The 9,811-nt window shown below is 38.3% G+C and overlaps 1 pseudogene; it reads right to left on the bottom strand.

Moving 5' to 3' along the window:
- Nucleotides 1–9,053: 9,053 nt before the first annotated feature.
- On the bottom strand, nucleotides 9,054–9,556 carry LOC100593544 (annotated as a pseudogene).
- Between the last annotated feature and the right edge of the window lie 255 nt (nucleotides 9,557–9,811).

Below are 9,811 nucleotides of genomic sequence, written 5' to 3' on the forward strand. Positions count from 1 at the left end.
CTACAGTTTCCCTAGTCTCCATGCTTGTTGACAATCTTGCCTTTGGGCTAAGTTTGTTCTGCACACAATGCTGTCCCATCTGCTATTAAAATTTTGTCCACCTCTCAATGGCTGCTTAAATGATACTGTTTCCTGGAAAACTTCCGCTGTTAGAAGAAACTTTCCAAACTCATGAAAGACTTTGTGCTTTTCATATGTCACTGTTTTGATTAGTTATTTGTGTACATGTTTTCTAACTTGCTAGATGGTATACTCCTACAGCAATAGAATCATGTTTTACTTATTTGGAGCAGAAAATAACAAATTGCTCTTGTCAATTATTGTATCTAACACAAATTGATGCTGAAGACTAGAGGAAAGCAATTTACAGTTGATGTTAAGTGTTTTAGTGCAGGGTAGGGTCTGGCATGAGTCAAGCCTTTCACAGTAAATAAAGGCTAATCTTGATGAATCTTGCTCTAGGGCCATTTCTGGGCCAGATGGATTTTTGAGCCAAAAAGCAAAAGAGATGCCTCTAGGTAGATGCAACCTTATGTCAGGACACATGGCTAGAGGAACAAAGTGTGGGCTGGAGTTCAGCCTCTGTGTGTTCCTTCATTTGGGCATTTGTGCAGAGCACAGCCTTTCCAACTTGCACAACTACATGTGTTGGTCTTGCTTGTTTCCTATGTACCTAGTGAGAAATTTTACTCGTAGAGAAAGTGAATTTCAATGAATACCTGCTCTCCCACTGCTCAGTAGCCAACTCTCTATTTCAGAAGACCCTCTTAGAGCTTCTAGTCAGAGCTTGAGTTTTTCAAGGGTTGGGACAGGGACTTGCTACAGCCTTCAATTACAGGGAAGAAAAGGGAATCTGACACTAAATGAGGGGCAAAGGTGAAGAAGAGACTATGTAAAGGATTGAGGCCAGTAGTGAGGAGGGAGGGAGCCAGGAAAGGGTATATCAGTCTTTTCCAGAAGGCCCTTGTCATTAGCCAGAGAGGCCAAAAATAACTCCCACACTTGGCCACTCTGGTGAATTTTGCTCTACCCTGCTATAAAAGAACTTCGTATTCTCATTTGATCCAGCCGTCCCATTACTGGGTATATACCCAAAGGATTATAAATCATGCTGGTATAAAGACACATGCACAGGTATGTTTATTGCTGCACTATTCACAATAGCAAAGACCTGGAACCAACCCAGATGTCCAACAATGATAGACTGGATTAAGAAAATGTGGCACATGTACACCTTGGAATACTATGCAGCCATAAAAAATGATGAGTTCATGTCCTTTGCAGGAACATGGATGAAGCTGGAAACCATCATTCTCAGCAAACTATCACAAGGACAAAAAACCAAACATCGCATGTTCTCACTCATAGGTGGAAATCGAACAATGAGAACACTTGGACACAGGAAGGGGGACATCACACACGGGGGTCTGTTGTGGGGTGGGGGGAGGGGGAGGGACAGCATTAGGAGAGATACCTAATGTAAATGACGAGTTACTGGGTCACATGTGCACACCAACATGGCACATGTATACATATGTAACAAACCTGCATGTTGTGCACATGTACCCTAGAACTTAAAGTATAATAATAAAAATTTAAAAAGTAAAAAATAAAAAATAAAGAACTTCATATTCTTCAACTAGACCAGTGTTTGGTTCTGGAAACTTGGTGAAGCAGTGATGGGTATGACAATGTCCTATTAGAAACAGGATGAGCATGATGTATACTCACTCCCGTTAGAACTTGGCTGAGTAACTGTTGGTTGTCTGTAGACTGGCTAGCCCAAAGACCAAGAGTAGCACAGATGATCCCATTTGACAGAAAGGCCAAATTTTATCTTCATTGTCTTTTGTCACTTAGTGTTTATAAATTACAACATAACTGAACTCTGACTTCATCCAGGAGTGAGTAGATAACTTTAAACGTAAACTGAATATTTTATTTTAGAATGTAAAGTTTTCTCAAGATATGTGTCTAGTCTAGGTTAATAGCCCCACCATCTGCTCAGTCACTCTAGACAGAACCTTTCTCTTTGATATTTACCCTTCCTTTCTCTCCCACTTTAATCCTTGGTTTAAATTCTTTAAAATCTCTTCACAACCTAGAAGAGAGATTCTCAACCTGGAGTTTACCTATTTTAGAATTGGTTGATCTGTTTAAAAAACAAACACACAAACAAACAATTACATTTCCATGGTCCTATGTATTCATCAGGGTTCTTCAGAGAAACAGACCCAACTGGATATATACAGGCATGAAGGGATTTATTATAGGAATTGACTCACATGATTATGGAGGCTGAGAAGCCCCACCATATGCTGTCTGCAACTGAAGAACCAGAAAAACCAGAGGTTAATTCAGTCTGAATCTAAAAGCCTGGGAGAATCAGGGCAGCCAAAAGTACAGCTGTCAGTCTAAGGCCAAGGGCCTGAGAGCCTGGGGCCACTGGTGCAAGCCCCAGAGTCTGAAGGCCTGAGAACCTGGAGTTCTGATGTCTGAGGGCAGGAGAAGATGCACGTCCCACCTTTGAACAGTGAGAGAATTCGTCTTTCCTCTGCCTTTTTGTTTCATGAAGGCCCTCAACAGATGGAATGATGGTCACTCACACTGGTGAAAGCTGATCTTTACTACTTTGGTCCACCGACATAAGTGCTAATCTCTCCAAGAAACATCATCAAAGACATCTCAAGAAATAATGCTTTTCCAGCTATTTGGGTATTCCTCAACCCAGTCAAGTGGGCACTTGAAATTAATCCTCAAACCCCACTGTCTAAGCACACTGAATCAGAATTTCTGGAGCGATGGATCAGGAATCTAAGGGTCACTTCTTACTCTTTCATCTCATCTTCCTCCCCTCTTCTACCCCCATCCCTTTTCACATCCTAGTTTCCAGTCTTGGAAGACTTAGTTCTCTACTTATAATATCTATCAGCTTTTCTCTTTGTCATGTTCTTGACGAACTCCTGCTCATCATTCAAACTTAGCAAAAATATTGTTGAGAGATGATTATACACTCACTCCTCACATTTCCATAGAAAGGAAAGGGAGCATTCTCTGCACCTACCAGGAGGAGGCAATATTGATTAAGAACATTTTTAATCCCTCCTGTTCCAAAAGGAAAATAGATCGACACACAGCCATGAACAAGCCTGTCCCAGCCTTTATGGAAATGTTTAGTTTAGTTTAGGATCTATTTGTCTGGTGTATGCATGGTTTCTGCTACTCTTTATGGCTTCACACACACAAAAATCACGTCTGGGCCAGGATCAAGGGTCTGCCTTTGCAAAGCGAATCTAGAAGGCTGTCTTTCTGTATCCCAGTTCTCTGAGTTCCATGAGGGCAAGCGTGGAAAAGCATGTGTCACAGGCCAGGTTGCTATCACTTTGCAAATCCTATTTTACCTATTGGATGGAAGCCAAAGTCAAACATTGGGAAAGTGGAGTAGGAAGGCTAATTTTGGCCACAGTTCTAAGCCATGATACAAACTTTCTTCAGCAAATTAGTTATTAATTTGATCTCTTTCTGACTTCCTCCACTCATGGGGTGTGTTACTTACCATTTAATATACTAGATGCTATAAATGAATGACTGGCATTGGATGAATTTACTGGATGACTAAATAAATGACAGGTGTTGATCACTTCCAATATTTCAGGGTAGCTTGAGAGAAAACGCTTAGAGGGAGCTTTTCTGATTTTCCAGCTGAATTTTCTGAAAGTCATAAGCAATCCATTAATAATACTAATCTGATAGAATTGAATAAAGAAATCATCTTCTCATGCCCCCTGTTTCCTTTCCTCTTAGCATGGACCCAGCAAGCAGTTTCTTCCATAATCAAAGGACCTTGGCTACTTGATAAACTGTCTCCAGCTAGCTTGCTTTACTAGAGCTTACCAGATGCTGGGTTTGCCGATTTCTTTAAATGCTACAGTTATATTATATATTAATAACTTTCCTATAGTTCCAAATAAATCACCCATGTTTATCACAAGACAATTACTTTCAGTAAGAACTTGGGATTGCCAAATAGAAACAAATTTTTAAAAACCTCAGTACATCAAAAATAAAGCAGACAATTCTATTTTATGATAACATAGGAATAGCACTTATTTATCCTTGACAATAGAGAATTTAAAGCAGAACCATTATGCAGCTTTGCTGTTCCCTTTTATAAATGATAAACATTCAACAAGACTTTATGATCTTTACTCTGTTTTGAGCATGACTGGGGACTTTCAGCTAAAAGATTATCAGAACCTAAATTTGAAGTTGGGCTGTAAACCATGACACCATTGGAACATTTCCTCTGACCCACTCCAGATAACATTCCAACATCGTGAATCACCTTGGCAGTGTTTTGACTGTTGCCTTTCTCAATTGCATTCCCAGCAGAAAGTGGTTTTATTTGACCAATTCGATCTTTTCAACTTTCACTTACCAACAATAGCTGATTGTTCTTGTCAAAAGACCATGTCATAATAACAATGCACTAAACTCTTAACCTGCCTGGTAGCTGCATATGAAGAGCTTTTGGAATTGAAGCAATCCTGCTGTGGATATAAGGGTTGGAAACGTCATCTTGTTAGCTCTCCTTTCTCTTTCAGAAATTAATATTATCTGTTACATTTTTAGCTGAGGCATCATCTTGGGAGGGGGTTAGCTGCAAAAGTGGTAATCAACATTTTCACCAACATTTAACTATTGGTAGAGAATTTTAGACTTCACAGATTAAGAGTCTTTGAGAAATGATGAAACAAACTTTTATGTGCTTTTGGGCCAGGTGCAGTGGCTCACGCCTGTAATCCCAGCACTTTGGGAAGCCGAGGAGGGCAGATCACGAGGTGAGGAGATCGAGACCACCCTGGCTAACACAATGAAACCCCATCTCTACTAAAAATACAAAAAATTAGCAGGGCGTAAGTGGCGGGCACCTGTAGTCCCAGCTACTCCAGAAGCTGAAGCAGGAGAATGGCGTGAACCCAGGAGGTGGAGCTTGCAGTGGGCCTAGATCATGCCCCTGCAATCCATCCAGCCTGGCGACAGAGCCAGACTCTGTGTCAAAAAAAAAAAAAAAAAAAAAGCTTTAAATAGTTGGAAACATCCTCTTGTTAGCTCTCCTTTCTCTCTCAGAAATTAATATTATCTGTTACATTTTTAGCTGAGGCATCAGCTTGGGAGGGGGTTAGCTGCAAAAGTAGTAATCTACATTTTCACCAATATTTAACTATTGGTAGAGAATTTTAGACTTCACAGATTAAGAGTCTTTGAGAAATGATGAAACAAACTTTTATGTGCTTTTGAAGACACATGGAAGGTAATTTCTATTCTTAGCAACAGTATTAATTATTATGATAGGAATTGCATTTTCATACCTAATTTTCTGGGCACTGTCTTGGGTGCATTATCTAATCTGATTCTCATAACAACTCCGTCAAATAGGAATTATTATTTCCAGATGATAAAATAATTCTGTGGAAAAAAAATTCTCATTTTCATACAGCCAATAAATGGAAAGATTACAGATTAAAAGATTAAATACTGTGTTTGAATTACTACCCTTTGCCTGAACACTTTCCATAGCTATTTTTTCCTCTAAATATTTCTGGCGTCAGGACTTAGATCACTCTTCCCTGTACTGAAATGCAGTAAGACTTCCAGGATTTGGAGCAAGAAAAACCTCAAGGACTAGTGTATGAATGACCGAAAAGAATACTTTGGGAAAAATGGTTAGTTACTTCTGGATTTACTGAGCTTGGCATGAGATACCCTCTCCTAGTGCTAGTTACTCTCAAGATGCATCCCAATTTTCCATTTGGAAAACATAGCTTCCATAATAATAGCCCTAGCATACTCAATGAATTTGTTGAACAGAAGTGCATCCATTTTTAGCAGAGGTACTTCAGCAGATATTTTGGGGTATGTTTTGTGGGGGCTATTTGTAGTTCCATACGTTACACTGTGTAGGTGGCTATCAGTTCTGCTGCTTGGTAATCTTGGCCCCAAAGTTATACTGTTTCTAAAAAAAAAAAAAACAAAAAACAGCAACAAAAGAAACCTTGGACCTTCTGGAGAAAACAAAGAGCAGTATTCTGGTTCCAGTTCCCCAGAAGTGGGAGAAACCAAGTAAGAAAATAACCCTGCTGAAAGGACTGCTGCATAATCAGGTAAAAGTCTTTGACAGCAGGGACTTACACATGAGGATACAAGATAGGAATCCACTTACAGGAACCAGAGCCCCAAATCAGATTGGAATAGCAAAGGGTTGAGCTTCTGAGTTATAGGATTAGGCTTCTTAAATTCTAGGTTTGCGACGAGATTGGTTCCAGAGTTGTTGGATGAACAGGTAGGAGGAGTTAAGTAATCAAAGCCAACAGTTGGAAGAGTCAGGCCAGCAAGCAGATAGCTGAGCAGAAAAGCACATGAGTGTGTTTACATTTTCTGATTCTTTGATACTGTGGGAAATAGGTCATTTCCAACTGTAGGTTTAGGAACAGTATCCCCTCTCCACTCGTTTCTCCCCTTCCCAAGCTTTTTATCTTTACATATAAATATGTTGTTATTATTCAAGGAGTAGGCCAAATTTAGCTCTTTTGATGAGTGTGTTTTTATACTTTGTTTCTCTTTGAACTACAAAAAAGGAAAAGAACAAAAGAAAGTGTTTAAGGATTTATTTCTGTATGTGTGTGCTGGTATGTCACCCAGAAATGGAATCGATTTATTGTTATCTAAAATTGGCTTTAAAAATAAAGCTCCTTTGTATTTTCATAAATTAAGATTGTAAGTTAGGTGTTCTGAAATGTCCCTTCTTCATAGTTGTCTTTATGTCATATATAACAGCGGTTCTCAATCTTAGTTGCACACTAGAAACTCTTAGAGATTCTAGTGGAAAAATCCCAATCCCAGGCCACACCCCAGGCCAATTATAACGAAATCACTGGGGATGGGACTCAGACAACAGTATTTTTTAAAACTTCCCAGGTGATTCCCAAATAAAGCCAAGGCTGAGTGAAATGCTTTACACAATCATCATCGTTTTCCAACAACAGCCACACATAATTTTATTTGATGTTTAATTTTGGAAGGTAGATGACACACCAGGAAAATTTCTTAAAACGAATATCTGCTTTGTTGCTTCTTGCAATCTAGAATTTTAGCATTCGCTTCTTCCTTTATTCAATAATAAACATATTCGGTAAATATTGATCAAAGGCTAGATGCTGTGCAGAATGCTAAAGATACAGAAGTAAACAAACTAGAAACAACTCTCACCTCACAGAATTTCAGTGTAGCAGAATAGAAAAAAAACAGAGGGTGTCATCAGCTAATTTTCAACATTTGTGATCAGAGATGCGTATTTTAAAATTTCCAAGCTATATTTCTGATATTGTTTAAAAACCACCCACCATCACCAACAACCAAAAAGTCTCCTTCTGTCTAATACATTAAATATATCCATATCTCCTGATGAAATTCTTCAGAAAAGAAGGGAAGGTATAATGTACCATATTCAATGCAGTAACAATCATGGACAAAAAATGAATGAAACCCCAAATCCTTTGTTAGCTGACTGTATACAGTTCTATATCCTTCAACATATTATTAGTGGACATTTAGAGATGATAAAATAGTTATTTCAGCTAAAAAATATACTAGATTGATTGTAAAACAGAGATGCACAGAACATAACTGAATTAGCAAATATGTTAAAAGAACTTACAGTAAACACAAAGTTTTTTTTTGTATTTAGAATTATAATAAAATCATTCTTTTTTTTTTTTTTTTGAGACAGAGTCTCACCCTGTCACCCACGCTGGAGTGCAGTGGTGCGACCTCGGCTCACTGCAACCTCTGCCTCCCAGGTTCAAGCAATTCTCCTGCCTCAGCCTCTCAAGTAGCTGGGATTACAGGTGCACACCAATACGCCTGGCTAATTTTTTGTTTCTTTAGTAGAGACAGGGTTTCACCATGTTGGCCAGGCTGGTCTTGAACTCCTGACTTTGTGATCCACCCACCTCGGCCTCCCAAAATGCTGGGATTACAGGCGTGAGCCACTGCATCCGGCCTCTGACTGAATTTTTAAAAAAGTTTTATTATGTTTCCTGGTCAAATATTATTAGCATATAATAAAGGTATCATGTGGCGTACATCTATGTCAAAATTACTGTGGGCTTTGGGGTTCCCTCGCTGGGACTAATACATAGTTGAGCTAATTAGTCTTCTATTGTTCTTTTAACAGCAAGGCCAATGAGATATTCTTATTTAGAATGGTAACATAAGAATTTTTTCTCCAGTGGTAATATTTCATAGAGGTAGTTTTTGAACATGATATTTTAAATCGAGGTATCGTTTAATATAGTTAATTTGTAGGTAATTATAGGGCTATCTATATACATGACATACTATGAATGCTAGAACATTAATGAAAAATTATAACAAATTTATAGTCCCTTCACTGAGCATTATCATGCTAAAAAAAAACTATAACAATTTTGATGGTTATGGCTGATGCCCTTTTGACTGTTACAATTTTAAAGATAACGTTAGTCAGCTGGAAAGCATATGTTAAAAAGGAATAGCTCAAGTGAAACAAATTCTTCTTGCTTTTGTCTCCAAGTGAACTGCACTGTGAAAGGACACAAAATATGTACGCATTGCCTGAGAGAATTGCAGTATGAGATAAGGTGTATCTGTCGAGTAACTGAAAACCTTTTTCTACTAGCAGAAATATTAAAAAATTGGAAAAACCTGTTAGTTTTTTTTTAAATAAAAGTGGAACAAGTCATTTGGTTTTTTTTTTTTTAAAGTTTCTTTGTAGGAATATACATTTTTCATGTCAGTTGTCCTGATGCTGGAAGGCAAATATGGTATGTGAAATGAAGTGCAACTAAAGCACTTTTTGAAGAAAAATTCAAATTTGAGAAATGAAGTTATTGTTTTTATCTTATTTGAGAAAGAAGTTATTGTTTTTATCTTATCTACTAAAATTCTTTTTTTTTTTTTTTTTTTTTTTACAGCCCAGAGGTCCTTTATTTTTTTTTTTTTTTTAACACCTATTATGCCATGAATTCATAGGGAATAGGTTCCAGCAGCTCAGGCTCCTTCCCATTGGTTCTCACAAAGTGTGCTTCTCTGGGTGGAGCAGGCTGGCGCTTTAGTTGAACCCAGGTACCTTTCTCTTTGGCTTCTTTCTTTTTCTGATCATTTTCCTTCACGCGTTTCAGGAAGCTGTCTCGGCTCTTAGAGTGCTTAATGTGCTCAATACGCACATTAATTCTCTTGGCAAGAATCTTGCCCTTAACTTGTTTGTTTACAACAATGCCAACAGCATGCTGGGTAACATTGTAGACTCTTCCAGTTTTGCCATGGTAACACTTGTGGGGCATTCCTTTTTGAACAGTACCCAGTCCCTTGATGTCTACAATATCACCTTTCTTACAGATTCGCATATACGTGGCCAAAGGAACAACTCTATGTTTTCTAAAAGGCCTAGAGAACATATATCGGGTGCCTCTCCTCTTTCCTTTTGTGTTCGTCATTTTGGTGAATTACTGGAAAATGGCGGTTCCGGCCAAAAGGCCTTATCTATTAAAATTCTTAATTACAGAATGAGAGGGTTTATTGCCTCCCTCTAGCATTACTTTTCAATGAAGCTGTTTACACTGCTTTTCAATGAAGCTATTCTAACATTATTTAGTAGCCCCTCTTCCACCTTCTCCCCTTAGCTCAAAAGATTCTACCCTGTATTTTACAGATATATATGTGTGTATATACATAAGTATAAATATTAGACCAGAGCATATATGTGTGTGTG

The sequence above is a fragment of the Nomascus leucogenys genome, chromosome 13, assembly GCF_006542625.1.
Source record: "Nomascus leucogenys isolate Asia chromosome 13, Asia_NLE_v1, whole genome shotgun sequence".
In the NCBI taxonomy this organism is placed as follows: Eukaryota; Metazoa; Chordata; class Mammalia; order Primates; family Hylobatidae; genus Nomascus; species Nomascus leucogenys.